This window comes from Globicephala melas, chromosome 4 (genome assembly GCF_963455315.2).
Source record: "Globicephala melas chromosome 4, mGloMel1.2, whole genome shotgun sequence".
NCBI lineage: Eukaryota > Metazoa > Chordata > Mammalia > Artiodactyla > Delphinidae > Globicephala > Globicephala melas.
The window spans coordinates 122,107,204-122,126,575 of record NC_083317.1 but is presented as its reverse complement, the minus strand read 5'-3'; the positions used below and the strand labels follow the sequence as shown (position 1 = coordinate 122,126,575).

At 44.4% G+C, this 19,372-nt stretch overlaps 1 protein-coding gene and 1 non-coding gene across 2 annotated transcripts in view; one reads left to right on the top strand and one right to left on the bottom strand.

The window, feature by feature from the left end:
• SLC9A9 (solute carrier family 9 member A9) overlaps nt 1–19,372 on the bottom strand; it is a 538,678-nt gene that overhangs the window by 154,214 nt on the left and 365,092 nt on the right. The gene's annotated exons all lie outside the window — the stretch shown is intronic.
• Nucleotides 15,411–15,484, top strand: TRNAG-UCC (transfer RNA glycine (anticodon UCC)). The gene has a single exon. It is a non-coding gene; the product is annotated as a tRNA-Gly (tRNA).

Below are 19,372 nucleotides of genomic sequence, written 5' to 3'. Positions count from 1 at the left end.
ACCTGGTCCACCCGCCCTTCTGCTCAACTGTCTTCCAGGTAGGGATGGTCATGTGACCCAGTTGGGCCAAAGATCCATAAGCAGAAGCTGTTGGATGGGGCTTCTAGGGGATCTGCTCTCCTGGTTAAATAAAGGAGGTGACAGACTCATGTGCTATACACGCTCTCTTCCCCCCTCTTCCTTCTGAGGACACAAATCTGTGGCAGCCTCTTATGACTGCGACAAACTAACACGACAGAGATGATGGAAAGAGCCTGAGTCACCATTGTCATCATCGATTTTCTGCACTAGTTCTGGACAGATCCTCGGATTTCTTAATATGTGAGAAAAAGAAGACCCTATTGGTGTAACCCTATTGGTGTAAGCTACGTAGTTGGGTATTTTCCTGGTCTCAAAACAAGTAACAACCTTGGGATTCAAGGCCTTTCACAATCCGATGCCACAAAACCTTTCGCGTCTCACCTGCTGCCACCTCCCTCCCTTCTCAAAACCCCATTCCTCTGATCCAAATATCACAGCCCTGAGAAGTCCTCCGGGGAACTGGTCGCACACCCTGCTATACACTCTAACCTTGTTCGTACCATCGCCACGACACACAAAACCATGTATTATTGGCTGATTTGCTTAGATTCTTTCAACTCCCTCCTAACTTGACTCCCAGCCTCCACCTTTGCCTCCCTACAGTGTATTCTCAGGATGAGAGGTTCCTTTGAAACACCAGTCAGATATATCCCTCTTCTTTGTAAAATCCGCCAGTGACTCCTCGTTCTTTCAAAGTAAAAGGCAAAGTCCTTACAATGGCTTGTAAGGCCCCGTACGACCTTCCTGCCCCCATTTTTTCTCCAGGGTCTCCTTCTAACTCTAATTCTTCACCCACACTGGCCCGTAGACACTGCCCCAACGTGTCAGGCTCACTCTCACCTACAGTCTGCATAAGCAGCTCCCTTTGCCAGAGCTCTCTTCCTTCTCTCCCTCCTTCAAGTGTTTGCTCAAGAGAGACCTTCTCGTTAGACCTACCTGGACCACCCTAACTCACACTGCAATCCAACCCCATCCCCTGTATCCAGTCCTCCAGTTTCCCTTACTCTGCTCTATTTTTCTCTATAGCACTCAGCCCCTTCTAATATACTGTACCTATTTATTGTGCTAATTGCTTATGGTTTACTTCCTCTTGCCAGAAGGAAAGCTCCCTGAGGGCAGGCATTTTTGTCTTTTTTCGATAGCTGACTTATTTCAAGTGCCCAGAATTGTGCTTTGCCCATAAATATTTGTTGAGTGTATGAATAAATTGATTCGTTTACGATTAATATGGCACTGAGGACCTACCATGTGTCACACCCTCTCAGGTCCTAGGGATGTGGTGGGAATGAGCTACGGTCCTGGCTCCTGCAGAGTCTGCAGCTAGATGATTGTTTACCATCCCAGTTACCCTACTTAGACTAGTCTCACTAATAGGTAGAGGGTATATTTATCATATCAAGGAAGAATAAGAATTAAAACATTAATTTCTGGAGGGCTCCTTCATTACAATCCCATCCATAATTCATACAGAAAGGGAGACAGATTGGGTCCAGGTTTTGAGGAACTTCACAAAGAAAGATGTTATTACAATGAGCAGGCTGCCCAGGAATCAGTATTTGAAGGGCTTTTATTCCTTGAGATGGAGGCCAGCTGGCTGGTCTTGCCCACATTTTATCTCATCTGAAGGCACTCTCGCCTTTTTGCCTATGGCTGGAAATCGGCATCTAGGACATAATCTGATTGGAGCGACAGCATCAACCAACTCCCTTGGGAATGAAGGTACAGCCCTGGTAATTTCTTTGAACTTAACAATGAAAAGGAGACTTTAAATAAAACCCTTGAGACAGCATTCCTTTTCATGCACGTCTAACTGGACTTGATCATAGGATTCCGTCTTGATAAGTCTGCTCTTGATTCCCTGGAAAGGTGGACAGCTCCCGTAATGACGGCAGAGGTTTCCTCCCTTTACTCAAATGTGTCAGGGCAACAAGAGCACCTCTTGGTTTTGACTTTATGGCTTTTTTAAACGAGAGGGTCACTTGGTCTTTTTTGGGGGGTGGGGGGATTATAGCACAAGCATCATGGAGATTTATTTACTTGTATTCAAAAACACTGTGGTGAATAATTTGTATTGTGTGTTTTGACTCTGCTTACCTCTTTGATGGAAAAGTACTTTATAACTGATAGGCATTTCAGCAGATCAAGGAGATTCATTACCCTGGCGGTTTTTCATTTTCAGATAGGAATGAGTAGAAATTATCCAATTTCTCTTTTTATAATAACGTCCAATACATTTAGTGTCCAATTTCACACTGCCCCTTGATTTATAGCATTTGCCAGATTAATCAAGATCTGCTGATATTATAAAAGGTTGGTGTCTCTTAACCCTATGAAGCCCAGGAGGCAGGCATATAGAACCACACAAGGATTAAACCTGTCTGACTCTCATACACGCTCCAGAAAGCAATTCATTTATACTCTGTTTACTCGTGTGTTTCTATCTTGTCCTACCCTGCCCCACATCTTGAGGAAATGTGCAGATTCTTGGCAGCAGCAGCAGTTTCTCAGAAACCTTGATTAAAACCACCCATAAAGTAAAGTAAGTGGGGAGTTGCATACCAAACCTTTAGTGTTTCAATGGTTTTGAAGTTTAGATAGCCTGTGTCTTCCTTATCTTTGCACATCAGGTTTTCATTTAGGTGTCTTCCTACCTGATCTCTGCCTCACTAGAGGGCGATGTGCTGCAGAGGGCCTTCGGGGCAGGCTCTCCTGGCTCTGCCAGAAGACATGCGGATGGCCAGCACACACATGAAAGGATGCTCAACATCGCTAATCATTAGAGAAACGCAAATCAAAACTACAATGAGGTATCACCTCACACAGGTCAGAATGGCCATCATCAAAAAATCTGCAAACAGTAAATGCTGGAGAGGGTGTGGAGAAAAGGGAACCCTCTTGCACTGTTGGTGGGAATGTATATTGATACAGCCACTATGGAGAACAGTATGGAGGTTCCTTGAAAAACTAAAAATAGAACTACCATCTGACCCAGCAATCCACTACAGGGCATATACCCTGAGAAAACCGTAATTCAGAAAGACACATGCACCCCAATGTTCACTGTGGCACTATTTACAATAGCCAGGTCATGGAAGCAACATAAGCGTCCACCAACAGATGAATGGATAAAGGAGATGTGGTACATATATACAATGGGATATTACTCGGCCATAAAAAGGAACGAAATTGGGTCATTTGTAGAGACGTGGATGGATCTAGAGACTGTCATACAGAGTGAAGTAAGTCAGAAAAAGAAAAACAAATATCGTATATTAGCTCATATATCTGGAATCTGAAAAAATTGGTATAGATATCTTATTTACAAAGCAGAAATAGAGACACAGACTTAGAGATAGAGAACAAATGTATGGATACCAAGGGGGAAAGGGGGGGTGGTGGGATGAATTAGGAGATTGGGAATGACATATATACACTATTGATACTATGTATAAAATAGATAACTAATGAGAACCTACTGTATAGCACAGGGCACTCTACTCAATGCTCTGTGGTGAGCTAAATGAGGAGGAAGTCCAAAAAAGAGGGGATATATGTATACGTATAGCTGATTCACTTTGCTGTACAGTATAAACTAATACAATATTGTAAAGCAACTGTACTCCAATTTAAAAAAATGGGCACAATAATAAGATAAAAAGCATATGGCACATAGTAGCACTACACTATGATACATGCATTCCTCTCCCCAACACACACATACTTAGTTTCTTCTAATTTATGTAATGTTTCAAGTTTGCTTCAAGTTCCAGCATCTTTTTCAAGGTGGCCTTTATCATGAACTATAGTATATGATGCTATGTTGACATGTGGATGTGGTTCTATCTCTGCAAATATATTGAGAGTCATCTGAGAACAGGAACTAGGTGTTAAGTTGTGTTTCTTTGAATAATGTGACTGCTTTATAGATATTTAGTGACTGATGACTTAAAAGAGAGAGAGAGGCAAGAAAGGAAAGTGAAAGAGAAGTTTTATAGGTTATCTTTCTTGCTTATTTGGAAATCCTATGTTTAGCTTTCATTATGCTGGCATCTCCTCTAGCACCTCTGAACTGGAGAAGTTCTCATGGAAGAACATCCTGTAATTTTTCCTTTCCAGCCTCTGTGTTGTGCTGTAATTTTCCTTTCCAGTGTTCTATTGCAACTACTAACCACCTTGGCCTCCTCTTGCTGGCCCCATCCAATCTGAGGGCACAGGTTGGAAGAAAAATCCTTATTTCTCCAGAATCTACTGGTTCTGTCTTGAAAATGCCTCTTGTGCCTGCCCCTTCTCCCTATCCCCACAGCTACTCCCCTAGGTCAGGTATTCATCTCATCTCATTTGGATTCAGTTCCATAACCTTCCATCTCTCCCCACCCCAATCCATAACCTCTGCTGCTGGACCAGTTGGATATGGGTAGAGTCCTTATCATCTCAATGCCTCTGATGGTAGAATCATCTCCCTCAGTCTGGTCCCCAGCACCCTCCATGACCTCTCCACACCCAGCTCTCTCAGCCTTACACCCATCTCTTTATGTCTCCTGGGCTTCATGTGGTCCATCCCATGAGCCTCTTCTGACCTCTCTCCTACCGTTCATGTTAACCCCTTTTGTGGTCACCCAATATTGCCCTTGACTACGGCTCTGGACCCTGTTTTCTTTCAGGCATGGCTCCTGTGCTTCTTCATCATCAAGCTTTCCCAACCTTCAGCTGGAATAAACACCTCCTACTGGCATCCCTTAGACCTTATCAAGATACCTTTTAAAATATTTATCCCTCTCAACCTTGTCTTATGTTTAATATAATATTTCATATATTTTGCATTATAAAAAATTCTATTTGGGGATGTCTTTTCTCTCCTACCTTTTTTTTTTAAACATCTTTATTGGAGTATAATTGCTTTACAGTGTTGTGTTAGTTTCTGCTGTATAACAAAGTGAATCAGCTATATGTATACATATATCCCCATATCCCCTCCCTCTTGCGTCTCCCTCCCACCCTCCCTATCCCATCCCTCTAGGTGGACACAAAGCATTGAGCTGACCTCCCTGTGCTATGTGGCTGCTTCCCACTAGCTATCTGTTTTACATTTGGTAGTGTATATGCGTCCATGCCACGCTCTCACTTCATCCCAGCTCACCCTTCTCCCTCCCCATGTCCTCAAGTCCATTCTCTACTTCAGTGTCTTTATTCCTGACTATCTTGTAAGCATCTTGAGGACAGAAGGCATGACTGTGTCTTTGCTTTTTAAAGAAGTTTTTTGGGTTTTTTTCCCATTATAAACCCAATGCACCTGATTCTCTGAGTTGGAGGAAAGGCATTGTAGATAATGAGAAAGTTGGAGTCCAATAACCTTGTATTTTCTTGATGAAGAAGACAGTAAAGTCAAGGTTTTAAAGTAAGAGTTTCAAGTAATTTTTTAAAAAAAGTAATAATTTGCTTATGTATCTAATAACTGCTTAGCTTACATATCCATTTTCAATTATAATTCTACAGCAAATCCTACTGTCCAAAAAACTTTGCAGACTCATTACAGAAAATTTGGGAAATTCAGAAGTCAAAGCAAGGGAAAATGTCTTCACTTTGAGTCTAACACATTGCCTGACACCTTAGACTTGCAGTAAATTATCTTTAAGTAATTAATCAATGAAATCAAGCTTTCCAGGGGATAAGGGCTTTGGAATGAGAGGGCCAGGGACATGAAAGCCTAGGGCAGATTTCAGAGCAGCCAGTAGAGTGGCAGGATCTGAGGGGTGACAGAAAGCCCCACTTAGATCTCTCCCAAAGGGCCCCAGCTTGAGTGCCACTCAGTCTGAAATGGCACACGAGAATCCATCTCTCTACTCCGCTTAGTCAAACCACTAATACACCTGGAGGACTACCATAATTATATACAAAACAGGATTGCTCCACACATGTTACATCCTTTCTTCCCTCGAGGGACATAGTGGGGCTGGAGATAGGACCGGAAGGAATCGTGTAGAAAGAGAAGTCACAGACCCTGACGCTAAACGTTTAAGATGATTGTGCCAGCCTTTATGTCACTGTAATCAACCCCCTAGGCCCTTTTTCCTTACCCTCCCTCATCCTCAAGGCAGGCCTTTCCTGCTTTACCTCTAGTCTCTCTTTGCCCTTCTCGTGCTCCAAGCTCCTGTCAATCAGCCCTCACAGCACCTCTTCAGACACAGGGGCCATGGGGGCTCCCTCCTCCATGGGGAGAAGTAGGTTCAAGTCTGCAAGAGGCTCACACTCGGTGTCTGTGGTGAGAGACTGGTGGGCACAGGGTCTGGTCTTAGCTGACAGGCTCAGCTCATTACCCCATCCCGGGCATGCCCCTCTCCCACCCCAGGTGACTAAAGAGCCAGACCCTGGCCTGTGAACATTTAATATGAGAGCACTTAGCATTCATGTGACACCCTGTTACCTGTCATGCTCACAAAACATCTTGAGGTCTTCAGGTGGAAAGTGCTATAAATGCAAACAGCCTCAGTCAGACCTTATTCAGTCCATCAGCAAATGAGAGGTGAGTTACTGTCCTGTTCTGTCGAGCCCCTTGCGATTTGGTCAGATGATTTGTGAAAATCAGAGCAGAAGCAAGGGCCTCTCCCTTGCTTTCTTCACGGCGCGGATGGGAGAGGCAACAGTGAGAAGTACAGCTGCCCTGACTCTTGTCTAATATAGCAAAATAAAATATTTCCTCTTCATGGACAGTAATTTGTGACTAATTAGGCATCAGTGCTTTCTGGCTGACCAGCTCCAATGCAGAGGTCAGCTGGTGTGTTTCCTAACACATCAAAAAGAGAGAAGGCAAATGCTTGTCACGGGGAAATGAGCTTCCTTAGCTGGGATGCTTGGCCGAGTCTGTGGTAGCATTGCTGCTCTGTCTGCATGGGTCTGCCTGAGCCACCTTCCTCCTAGTTAACTCACCTTTTATGGGTTCACTCAGAAGTCACTCCCTTCCAAAGGCCTTCCTCCACTCCCTGGTTTATGTATAGCCAGGCACCTAGCTAGGTCCTCCGGTTATGTTTCATGGTCTTGTGTGCCCTTTGTGTACAGCTCTAATCAGAGTATTATCATCTCACACTTGATTCCGCTTGTTCCTCCCACCAGACTCGGAGCTTCCTGATGGCAGGACTGGGTCTGACTCGGTTCCCCACTATTGCTCCAGCCACAGAGGCTGCCGCTTAGCAGATGCTCAATAAAACTGAATGAAGGAATTGCAGACTGTTAGCACTGGAAGGGACACTGAAGCCCCCAGAGGTGACATAATGCGTCCAAAGACACAGTGTCCCTTATAGCAATCACATTTTCCTGATTTCGAATTCCAGGTTCCTTCCCACATTCACTTGTGAGGCCCCCTGCCTTCAGAATGAAACGGGTCACTTCCAGAGCTACCCTGGTCCTTGGCCTCAGGCTCAGGTTTCAGGATGGTAATCAGTGGACATAGGGTGGCTAGAGGAAGGGGATGCCCAGTGCGGGTCCTGTCATATTCAGCACCTTCAGATGGTTAGTGCAACCTGCTTCCTTTGAGGACTTGGGATACTGTATTGAGCTAAAGATCTAAGACTTTAACCCAGAAAAACAGCTGATCTCTATTAGAAGAACATTTGAGGCCCGAGGCAACTCAACAGGCAGAAAAGTAGGTCAAGTTAAATTCTGTACACAGGGAGATCTGTGGCTAAATGATGGGAGGCGTGTTATGATCCCACTGATACGGTCTCAGGGAAAGAAAGATTCCCCACCCCCTAGTCACCAAATTGGAGGAGGAAAAAATGAAAGGGTTTTACTTACTAGAAACATCTTTTCTGTCCAGGGAAGAAAAATAGCTCTTAAGAGTGTTCAAGAAATAATTTCAATCAAGAGCAAGGCCATAAACATAACAGCATGAACAGTACAGAAGGATGTAAGAGCCAGGTGCACCAGGAAACACACTGTCTTTAAGTTAAACGGCTGGGTTCCCTCTTATGGTCAGTAGAAAATCATAGAGGGGAACTGTTAGCTTGGCATTTCTTTTTTCAATAGTAAATCAATGGATCCTTCATTTTCACTAAATTGTTTTCCTGCCCTCCAGGGAAAATATGACACAAGCATAATGCAGATGAGGAAAGGAAAGGCCAGGCTGGGACAAAACCCCCTTTTATAAAAGAACCTTCCTTCAGCTTGACAAATGGATGAAGCAAAATCTGCTTATACAAGCAAAACAATTAAACAGGTCCATATGGTTTAGAACTCGCATGGATCAGTCGCAGGTGGTAATTCAGCCCATTGCTCGTCAGGTGTGCGCTGTGGGGAGGGGCCGGGGGCAGGAGGCCCAGTCTCTGCAGAATGGTGGCTTCAGAGCAGCAACTCTGCACTCCCTTCACAGAGCAGAGGTTTATGTGGGATTTGGCAGTGCCCAAGTTTCTGTGTTTCTAGAGCAGGGTGGAAACGGATTCTACCAAGTGTCCCCCTGGTGCGCATGTGTGTGTGTGTGTGTGTGTGTGTGTGTGTGTACGCATGCGCATGCACACGCGAGGTAGGGGCTGGGAGGGAGTGTGGTGGAATTCTGCAAAAGAAGTACACTCCAGGGTACAGCCCGAAAGCCATCTCTGCCTTCCAGCCTGAGAAATCATCTAGCTTAGTTGTTCAGAAACATGTGTCTGAGATTCACAAACACATGAGATTTAAAACCTGGGGAGTTTTTAAAAATGCAGATCCCCAGCCCCACTCGAGACAGCAGAATTGGTCTCCCAGGGAAGAGTAAGAACACTATCTTACAAGCCCTTAGTCTGGAATGACCCACAGGGTTTGGGGCCCTTTGGTCCGTCCAGCACCTGCCTTTGGCAGCTGAGGAAACCAAAGTTGAGATTGTTGGAGCAACACGGATCTTGAACCTCTGATCAGGGAGTGGACCCCAGTCTTCAGAGCCACAACCCACCGCCTTTCTTCAGCAACGCGGTTGCTGGAGGACTCAGGGGCTCATTTGACTGAGGAAGGTCACACTGCCGCTGGCTGAACTCAGGCTTCCCCGTTCCAAGCCCAGGGCTATTGCTACAAGATGCTGCTTCCTTTGTCCTTGCTAAGGTCCTTTTGCTTGTTGATTCAGTCATTTATGCAGTTGTTCAATTTGTACAGTGTTAACCTTGTGTGATTGCCCACTCTGTGCCACTCACAGCTGCAAGGGGTGGGGATATAAAGTTAAATGAGCAGTGTCTATATCCTAGGGAATAACACAGCCTAACACGAGTGACAGCAGTAATAATGCACAACAATTATAGGAACTTATTACTTGCAGGGCACTGTTTGGAGCCTTTTCTGTTTACTTAGTTAATCCCTCACAATAACCCTGTGCAGTAGGTGCTGTTATCCCATTTTGCAGATGAGAAAACAGAGGCACAGAAAGACTTGCTTCAAGTCACACAGCTAAAGAGACCTAAGATTTAGTACCTTGGTAGTTGGGCCTCCGAGCCCATCTTCCTAGCTAGCCACAGCCTCGCACTGCCTCTGGTTAAGCTCGCTGTACCTTGAGAGTCCAGTGGAGGCACAGGGTCAGTTCTCCGTGGGATCAGGAAAGGTTCACAGATGAGAAGTCACCACAATCAGCACCAGGTGGAAAGTGGAGTAGGAAGAAGAATTAAGGCGAGAAAGGCAGCCTGAGCTCTGGGGGTTCAGGAGCAGAGGATAGAGGAAGGACCTCGCAGTAGGTTACCTGTCACTTCCTGGTTTGTGGAGTCATGTGGCATTCATGTGTAATCTGTCCCCCTAGTAAGGGGCCACCTTTTGGGACCATGCCATTCCTCTGTGTCGCCCACCCAGAGCCCCCAATAAATACCAGGTGAATGAAAAGGAGAGGGTGGGGCAGAGAATGCAGGGACCCTGGCTCTGAGGAGAGGAGACAGTTCAGGGGCAGCTGTGGCCACAAGGACGAAGCAGAAGCCAGTCCTGCTAGGGGCAGAGGTGGCTCTTCTAAAGCTCTGGCACCTACGTCTGGGCTTTAAAGGTAAGCCCACAGTGGCTCTATGGGTTCAGGAGTTCAGAGGCTACCCTGGTGCCAAATTCAGCCTGCCCCTGACCTTACGGGCTTCCCAGGGCAGCAGAATTAGCCAATGCAAGTTGCTTTGTCTTCATGCTCACTTAAGCCACATTCAAACTGTGCTTAGAGCAGGAAAGGGACCGTTAAGATGGAGTGAATGGTGCAGGAAACAAGGGGAACACAGGCTGATGCTAGTGGAGAGTGTGTTTGACCTTGGTTTGCCGCTTTCCTCGGCAGGGGAGACCCACCTAAGGATTTTACGAGCTCTGAGAACACAGCGACTTCACATTTCCTGTGAAATCAAAAGGTCCTTTAAGGCATTCTAATGATCTCTTTAATCGCCACCATGCTAATGTGGTTTGAATTCTGGGAGACTTCCCTACTGTTTATTGTTGACAGAGTGGGGACACATCCCAATGGGTACATGAAGTTCTTTATGAAATGAGCCCTAGGAACCCGGAGGGGTTCGCCAAGGGCCTCAGCAAGCCTCTGCTTCCCAAGGCAGGGTCTTCACTGAACATCGAGATGCTCTTTCTCTCTTTGATGAGAACTCCCAGAATGATCACAGAGGGCTTTGTGGTAGAAAACTACTTGAACGGTACATCCCCCAAAGGAGCTTTGCTGGCAAAATGGAAACTGTTTAAATATGTTCATACAGAAGACACTTTAAATTAAGCCTGGCATAACTTTTGTGGGTTGGTATTCTACAGAGCTTGGTCCAGAACTATAGATTTAAAGATGCTGTTACTGGGAATTCTGTTCACTGAATTGAGCATCCTGAGAGGTTTGGCCCCGCTAGAGTGAGAGAAGGTGGGAGGGTGGAACCGGAGCCAGGGCTGCAGAGGCAGGCGCTGGCACAGTGGAACGCTGCCTTTTCAGTACCATATGAACCAAAATGGACATGCAGTGACAATTTCACACAAACAGCAAGTTGGACTTCCTACAGAGCAGTTTCTGAAAGGACTCAGTGTGTTGTTGGAGAACAGCCTCTTGGCGCCCTGGTTCAACATAACGGAGATAATGTACTTTCAACTCCCCAGTTGGGAATGTTCACCGAGCTTTCACATGCCTAACAGCCAGACAATGGCGGCGTGATCAGCTTTTGTAAACTGCTTGCTACCCACGCAAATCCTAACTTCTAAAAGCCACGTCTTTCAAGTATCCTTCATTAACAGGGGAAAGCGAAACAGGCTGGGTGAGGCCAGTTAGTCGGCTGGGTTAGGTGTGTGACGGGCTGCGAGGGCCCGCGGGGTCGTGTAAGGAAACTGGGTGGGTTTGTGGGACCCGGTGAGGTAGGAGCTGGTGGTGAAGGACAAGGCTTTTCCTATTTCAGTTGGTAGAATGTTCTCTGAGGTTATAATCCTTTGTTTCCAGTACTTAAGCATCATCAACGGCCCTTTAAGCCGTGTAAAGTATGACTGAGGACTCCGGTTACAGCCTCTGGGAAAGAAAGGAGTTTCTGAACCCTCTGTAACCCTTTCTGGCTGAACAGACACGTGAAAGCACAGTGTACAGCAAGCCACCCTCTAGGTGAACAGAGTAGGGCAGAGGTGGGGAGGGATGGAAAATTACATTTTGAAGCAAGATTTAGGATAATTTTATCATCATGTGCTTCCCATGTATGATTTCTCAAAGCCACCCCAAGTCTCCTGTGCACTGCTTGCGTAGGTGCCTCCTATACTGATGAGGGGAGCATTGTGTTCAGGTTTTAAGCATAATAGTGTTTTAAGATGTAACCTTATTTGCTGCTCTTTTCATTGCTGCTTTGCAGTGTTTTCTCTATTTTAATTACTGTTTTAATGTGCTGCCTGTATCCCAAGATGCTTCTGTGAAGGGTACCATTTTAAGAAGTGAAGAACTAGATCAATAAATCCACATAAGGATAAGATGACATTAGTCAAACCTGTGTCTAAATGAGCGTTTTTTAATTTGCCCAGTGTTGAGTGCTAATGAGCGATAGTCTCTCTTTCAAGTGTAAGGACTGAGGTGTGATATCCAAGGTCAGACATGGAGCATGGGTAGAACTGGGAGTGGAAGGCAATATTCCCAAGGGCTCTCTTCGTTTCCAATAACTAGAATCCATGCTATCATGTTTGAGTTTGAGCTTCTGTTCTCAACAAGTCTTTAGAAGTAACAATAGCTCTAATGAAGGCAAAAGTATATATTTTCCACTTAACTCTAGCAGCAATTGAATTGTAGTTCTCTTGGCCAGGAAACAAATTCCACAGACCCAGTTCTTAACCTGAATCATGTTACCCTTGGTCACACACTCGACTGCGTTCCTTCGCTTAGTAAAGTAGGAAACGGATGGTGGGTTCAGAGTTTCCTGAACCTGAAGTAGGTGCTGTAATGACATAACGCCTCTCCACTCCCCCACGGCCACACCAAGCTTTGTATTTCTGGATTTAAGCACAGGCAAGATGAAAACAATAGCTGAAATTTCATAAAACAGTAGTAGTTACGCCTAAATGTTTTTACTGACTTCCTAAAAACACGTTGGAATCAGCTCCAACTGTGTTTATAAATGAAAAAGGAAATGAAGTTCAACACCCCCACTGCAAAATTCTTTGGTCCTGAATTGGCCAGATGCCTAGATTTCCTTTACGTAAACGGGGTCAAGTGTGAGGGCAGCCAATTGTAAACTAAGGTTCTGGCCTCCTGGAGCCTCATGATCAAAGATGTCAGTGAAGACACCATGAAGTCGTGATGTAACTTCTTAGTATGGAGAAAACCCAGGCCGGTGGAAGCAACGAGCCCAGGGGTCAAGAGCCCTTGGAGCGAATGTGGCTCATGCAGCAAGAAAGAAAACAGCTTTCTCAGGCCTCTCTCCCCTCCACCCAACACACACACACACACACACACACACACACACACCTCTGCTTCTACAGACTCCTTCTGTGGGGCTGGTCCTATGACTTTTTATTACTCTCAGATAGCTTAAAAAATGGTCCTCTGATCAAAACAATGAGGTGTCACCTCACTCTGGGCAGAATGGCCATCATTAAAAAGTCTACAAATAACAAATGCTGGAGAGGGTGTGGAGAAAAGGGAACCCTCCTACACTGCTGGTGGGAATGTAAATTCGTGCAGCCACTACAGAAAACAGTATGAAGGTTCCTCAGGAAACTAAAAATGGTGTTGCCATATGATCCAGCAATCCCACTCCTGGGCATATATCCAGACAAAACTATAATTCAAAAAGATACATGCACCCCTATGTTCATAGCAGCACTATTGACAATAGCCAAGACATGGAATCAACCTAAATGTCCATTGACCCATGAATGGATAAAGAAAATGTGGTACTATATATATATATATATATACACACACACACACACACACACACACACACACACAGTGGAATAGTACTCAGCCATAAAAAGAATGAAAATTGCCATTTGTAGCAACATGGATGGCCCTAGAGATTATTATACTAAGCGAAGTAAGTCAGAAAAAGAAAGACAAATACCATATGATATCACTTATATGTGGAATCTAAAATACAACACAAATGAACTTATCTATGAAACAGACTCACAGACATAGAGAACAGACTTGTGGTTGCCAAGGCAGGAGGGTGGGGGAGGGATGGATTGGGAGTTGGGATTAGCAGATGCAAACTAGTGTATATTGGATAGATAGACAACAAGGTCCTACTGTATAGCACAGGGAACTATATTCAATATCCTGTGATAAACTATAATGGAAAAGAATGTAAAAAAGAAGGTATATATATGAAGCACTTTGCTGTACAGCAGAAATTAACACAATGTTGTAAATCAACTCTACTTGAAGAAAATACACTATAAAGAGAGTGTGTCTAGTATGTTATACATATGGGTGGGGCAGACTTACTTTTCATTATTTACTCTTTTGTATCTTTCAAATTTTGTACTTTATATATGCATTTCCTATTCAAAAAGAAATAAAATAATTTAAAAAAGAGTCCTCTGGTCACTTGTAATCACAGAAATAGTCTCAGGTAATAACTATGTTCAGTCACATGTAATAATATCAGAATCTGAGTTTCATTCCAAGTGAGTTCCCTTCACCAGCTTGGGCCTGCTGCAAGGATCCATCTTTCTTTTGATCCTCCTGATGTTTCCCACTCCACTCCTACTTGCTAGCTTGTCTTCTCCAAGGTTAGGGGACAGGAGAAGGAGGAGAAGTAAATAGGCAAGAAAGGTTTCATTTGTCTGGCACAACTAAGGTGCCATTTCCTTTGGCTGTGACAGATGTTGGAAGTTGACCGGTGTGGGCATTTGTGAGGGCTCTTCAGGAAGCCCAGAGGGCTCTCTAACCTGTGGTTTCCTACATGGTTTGTGCGTTTCATCCACCCCTCCTTTGGCCCCTGAACAACCAGCTGTATAGCCCTGGCTTTCTTCCGCTGTGATCTCTGGCCTCTCCGGGTGACATTCTAGGGCCAGGTCTACGACAACTCAACACAACAGGATCAGCCTATTATACCACATGATCCGTCAACAGGAAACATGCTCCTTAGATGCGTTCTCAGTGGAAACACATCAGCTTCCTAAACTGTGGCTCTCACTCTGTTGCAGGCTGTTTCAGCCAGCTCCTGGCTCTTCAGATTTCTCCAGGTGAGTCAGGCAGCAGGTCTGACACTGGGTCTCTCAATCCTCTGGGGACATTCATCAAGCCTGTCAACGGTCTCAATGAACCTCGTCTCAGGGGCTTAAGGGGAGGGGCAAGCTTCATGTGTGTTATCCCTTTCTTATACATGATGTGACCCACAGATTTACTTTGCCCAGTGGAATGTGAGTAAACATGATACACACTACGTCCAAGTGGAAGCTTTTAGAGACTTTGGAAGTTTCAGCCCTTTCTCCTGTCGTGGGAGAGAAGCATGTTCCAGATAAGGCTGCTCCTTAGCCTGGGTTTTAGGATGAGAAAACAGATGGCAGAGCTCCAGCCAACCGGCAGCCAAGAGGAGTGAAGCCCAGCCGAGCTGCAGCTAAGTAGAGCCCAGTAGAGTCAGACAGGTAGGTGACTCCTAGCCTTTACATAACTTGCACAACAAACATCAAACATCAGCAAACATCTTTGTGGTTGCAGATCACTGAGATATTTGGGCTACTGTCCCTGCTGCAAAAACTGACTAGCTAAGTAGTGGCACAGTAGGTATTAGGAAAATTAGAGGGAGTATGTCCTAGAATCCAAGTGAAGAAGGAGGTTTCAAGTAAAAAGGAGGATCAATTGAGTTAAATGTTGTTGATCGTACAATAAAATGAAAAGTGAGGCTTGACCATTGGATTTAGCAACATGCAGGGGAGCATCAAGACTGGTAAGAACAGGGACTTCCCTGGTGGTCCAGTGGTCCAGGACTCCGCATTTCCACTGCAGGGGACCCAGGTTCGATCCCTGGTCAGGGAACTACTGCAAGCCCCGCAGCCAAAAAAAGAAAAGAAAAAAGAGTGGTAAGGACAGTTTGGCAGAATGATGCGGGCCACTGCAATATCAGAGTACATTCAAGAGAGATCGGGAGGAGAGGATTTGTAGATACTGTGATTTGAAAACGCTTTTGAGGGATTTTGCTATAAAGGACAGCAAAGAATGAGGTTATAGCTGGAGGGGGATGTGTGGGCAGGAAAGGTTTTCTGTTTTTACTTAAGATGAGAGTGATAACACTAGGTTTTTAAATTATTCAGGGAAGGGGGCAGATGGGGGCAAATGATGATATGAGAGAGAAGAGAGATAAATGCTGGAGTGATGTCTTCCGGTAAGTGAGAGAGGATGAGAGTAACACACGAACAGGAGGATGAGCCTTAATTGGAGCAAGATTAGTTTGCCCCTTGTAATACAACAAGGTGGAGTTTAAGGGCGTTGATACAGGGAAGTAGGTAGATAAAGGGGGAGCTTGTGAAAATGATCTTCTGATTGCTTCTGTTTTCTTAGTGAATCGAGAAGATCATCAAAGGAAAGAGAAAGCTGGGGAAGAGGTGATGGGGGCTTGTGGGCAGGAGAGAAGGTACGAATGAGCTTGTCTAGCAGAGTGGAGTTGTTCATGGGTTAGGGAACTTTAGGAGTATCTCTGCACAGCCCTCAAAGGCCCTGAGTGCCTTCTGAGTGCCAAGCATGATGCTAAAAGCTAGGAGACAAAGGGAAGTCTCACGGTCTAAGGTAGAGAATGCTGCCATCAGCAACATTCTGCCTTTTCCCCATTTCCATTTGATGTGCGTCACATGCTTGAAACTACCTCTGTATCCCTCCCCCAAGCCCCACCTATCACAAATACACTTGGCAGAAGACAAAATTACGATGTTGCTATTTATTTTTATAGCATGTATTAGAAGTTATGAGACACACTGAAAAATCCAAAGAGCAGTTAACTGTAGGATGTAAACACAGGCCAGATTTTCATTTCACCTTAGTATCCTACTGAGTTAGACAGGATTTGGCTCAGTGACAGAAAAAAACAAAATCACAGCCAGATGTTTGTGTTCAGGATTGGAGGCAAAAATATTAAGTAAAACAAAAAAATCAAAACTATACTATCAATAATCATCAGTAGCTTTACAAAATATATTTATTCCTATACTTTTGTGCTACTTTTGCTGTGTTGCCAACAAAAAATTTCTGCGAAAATGATTGCCTCAAAGTTTACCTTGAATAAAGGAAACAGAGCAAGTCGAAATTTGCAAATGCCTTGTGTGACTTCTGTTTCAAATGGTTTCACGTTAGCAGTCCCTAATGGTACCCCTCCTGGTTTCCTACTAAACTGCTTTTGAAGGCCCAGAAAAGGCAAACAACTCCAATACCATTGAAAACCTAAAATAACGGGCAGGCTAGTGCTAGAATCTCACAGGAGTTTTCAGTAATCATAAGCTGGAGGAGGGACCTTCAATACGGTGGAGGGGTAAGACGTGGAGATCACCTTCCTACCCACAAATACATCAAAACTACATCTACATGTGGAACAACTCCTACAGAACACCTACTGAACACTGGCAGAAGATCTCAGATTTCCCAAAAGAGGCCTAAGGGTGACCTACATGCAGAGGCGGGGCCAAATCCAAAGCTGAACCCCAGGCGCTGTGTGAACAAAGAAGAGAAAGGAAAATTTCTCCCTGCAGCCTTGGAAGCAGTGGATTAAATCCCCTTGATGTACCCTGCATCTGTGGAATACCTGAATAGACAATGAATCATCCCAAAATGGAGGTGGTGGACTTTGGGAGCAAATGTAGACTTGGGTTTTGCAGTCTGTGACTGATTTCCTTCTGAGTTTTATGTTTATCTTAGTTTACTTTTTAGCACTTGTTATCATTGGTGGATTTGTTTATTGGTTTGGCTGCTCTCTTCTTTTTTTATTCTTTTATTTTAAAAATTAAAAAAAAATTAATTTATTATTAAAAAATTTTTTTTTCTTTCTTTTTTTCTCCCTTTTCTTCTGATCTGTGTGGCTGACAGGGTCTTGGTGCTCTGGCCTGGTGTCAGGCCTGAATCTCTGAGGTGGGAGAGCCAAGTTCAAGACATTGGACTACCAGAGATCTCCCGGCCCCACATAACATCAATCAGAGAGAGCTCACCCAGAGATCTCCATCTCTCCTTCATCTGGACGCCCCATGCCAAACAACTAGCAAGACAGGAACACTACCCCATCCATTAGCAGAGAGGATGCCTAAAATCATACTAAGTTCACAGACACCCCAAAGCCCACCACAGGATGCAGCTCTGCCCACCAGAAAGACAAGATCTAGTCCCACCCACGAGAACACAGGCACCAGTCCCCTCCACAGGAAGCCTACACAACGCACTGAACCAACCTTACCCACTGGGGGCAAACACCAAAACCAATGGGAACTATGAACCTGCGGCCTGCAAAAAGAAGACCCCAAACACAGTAAGTTAAACAAAATGAGAAGACAGAGATACACACAGCAGATGAAGGAGCAAGGTAAAACCCATCAGACTAAACAAATGAAGAGGAAATAGGCAGTCTACCTGAAAAAGAATTCAGAGTAATGATAGTAAACATGATCCAAAATTTTGGCAATAGAATGGAGAAAGAACAAGAAACATTTAACAAGGACCTAGAAGAACTAAAGAGCAAACAAACAATGATGAAAAACACAATAAATGAAATTAAAAATTCTCCAGAAGGAAGCAATAGCAGAATAACTGAGGTACAAGAACAGATAAGTGACCTGGAAGATACAATAGTGGAAATAACTACCACAGAGCAGAATAAAGAAAAAAGAATGAAAAGAATTGAAGACAGTCTCAGAGACCTCTGGGACAACATTAAACGCATGAACATTCAAATTATAGGGGTCCCAAAGAACAAGAGAAAAAGAAAGGGACTGAGAAAATATTTGAAGAGATTATAGTTGAAAAATTCCCTAACATGGGAAAGGAAATAGTCAAGTCCAGAGAGTCCCATACAGGATAAATCTAAGGAGAAACACACCAAGACACATATTAACCAAACTATCAAAAATTAAATACAAAGAAAAAATATTAAAAGCAGCAAGGGAAAAGCAACAAATAACATACAAAGGAATCCCCATAAGGTTAACAGCTGATCTTTCAGCAGAAACTCTGCAAGCCAGAAGGGGGTGGGAGGACATACTTAAAGTGATGAAAGGGAAAAACCTAAAACCAAGATTACTCTACCCAGCAAGGATACCATGCAGATTCAATGGAGAAATTAAAACTTTTACAGACAAGCAAAAGTTAAGAGAATTCAGCACCACCAAACCAGCTTTACAACAAATACTAAAGGAACTTCTTTAGGCAGGAAACACAAGAGAAGAAAAAGACCTACAAAAGCAAACTCAAAATAATTAAGAAAATGGTAACAGGAACATACATATCTATAACTACCTTAAATGTAAATGGATTTAATGCTCCAACCAAAAGACACAGACTGGCTGAATGGATACAAAAACAAGACCTGTATATATGCTGTCTACAAGAGACCCACTTCAGACCTAGGGACACATACAGACTGAAAGTGGGGGGATGGATAAAGATATTCCATGCAAATGAAAATCAAAAGAAAGCTGGAGTAACAATCTGGTTTTTTTTTTTTTTTTTTTTGTGGTACGTGGGCCTCTCACTGCTGTGGTCTCTCCCACTGCGGAGCACAGGCTCCGGACGCGCAGGCTCAGCGGCCATGGCTCACGGGCCCAGCTGCTCCACGGCACGCAGGATCCTCCCAGACCGGGGCACGAACCCGTGTCCCCCGCATCGGCAGGCGGACTCCCAACCACTGCGCCACCAGGGAAGCCCTGGTGTAACAATTCTTATATCAGACAAAAT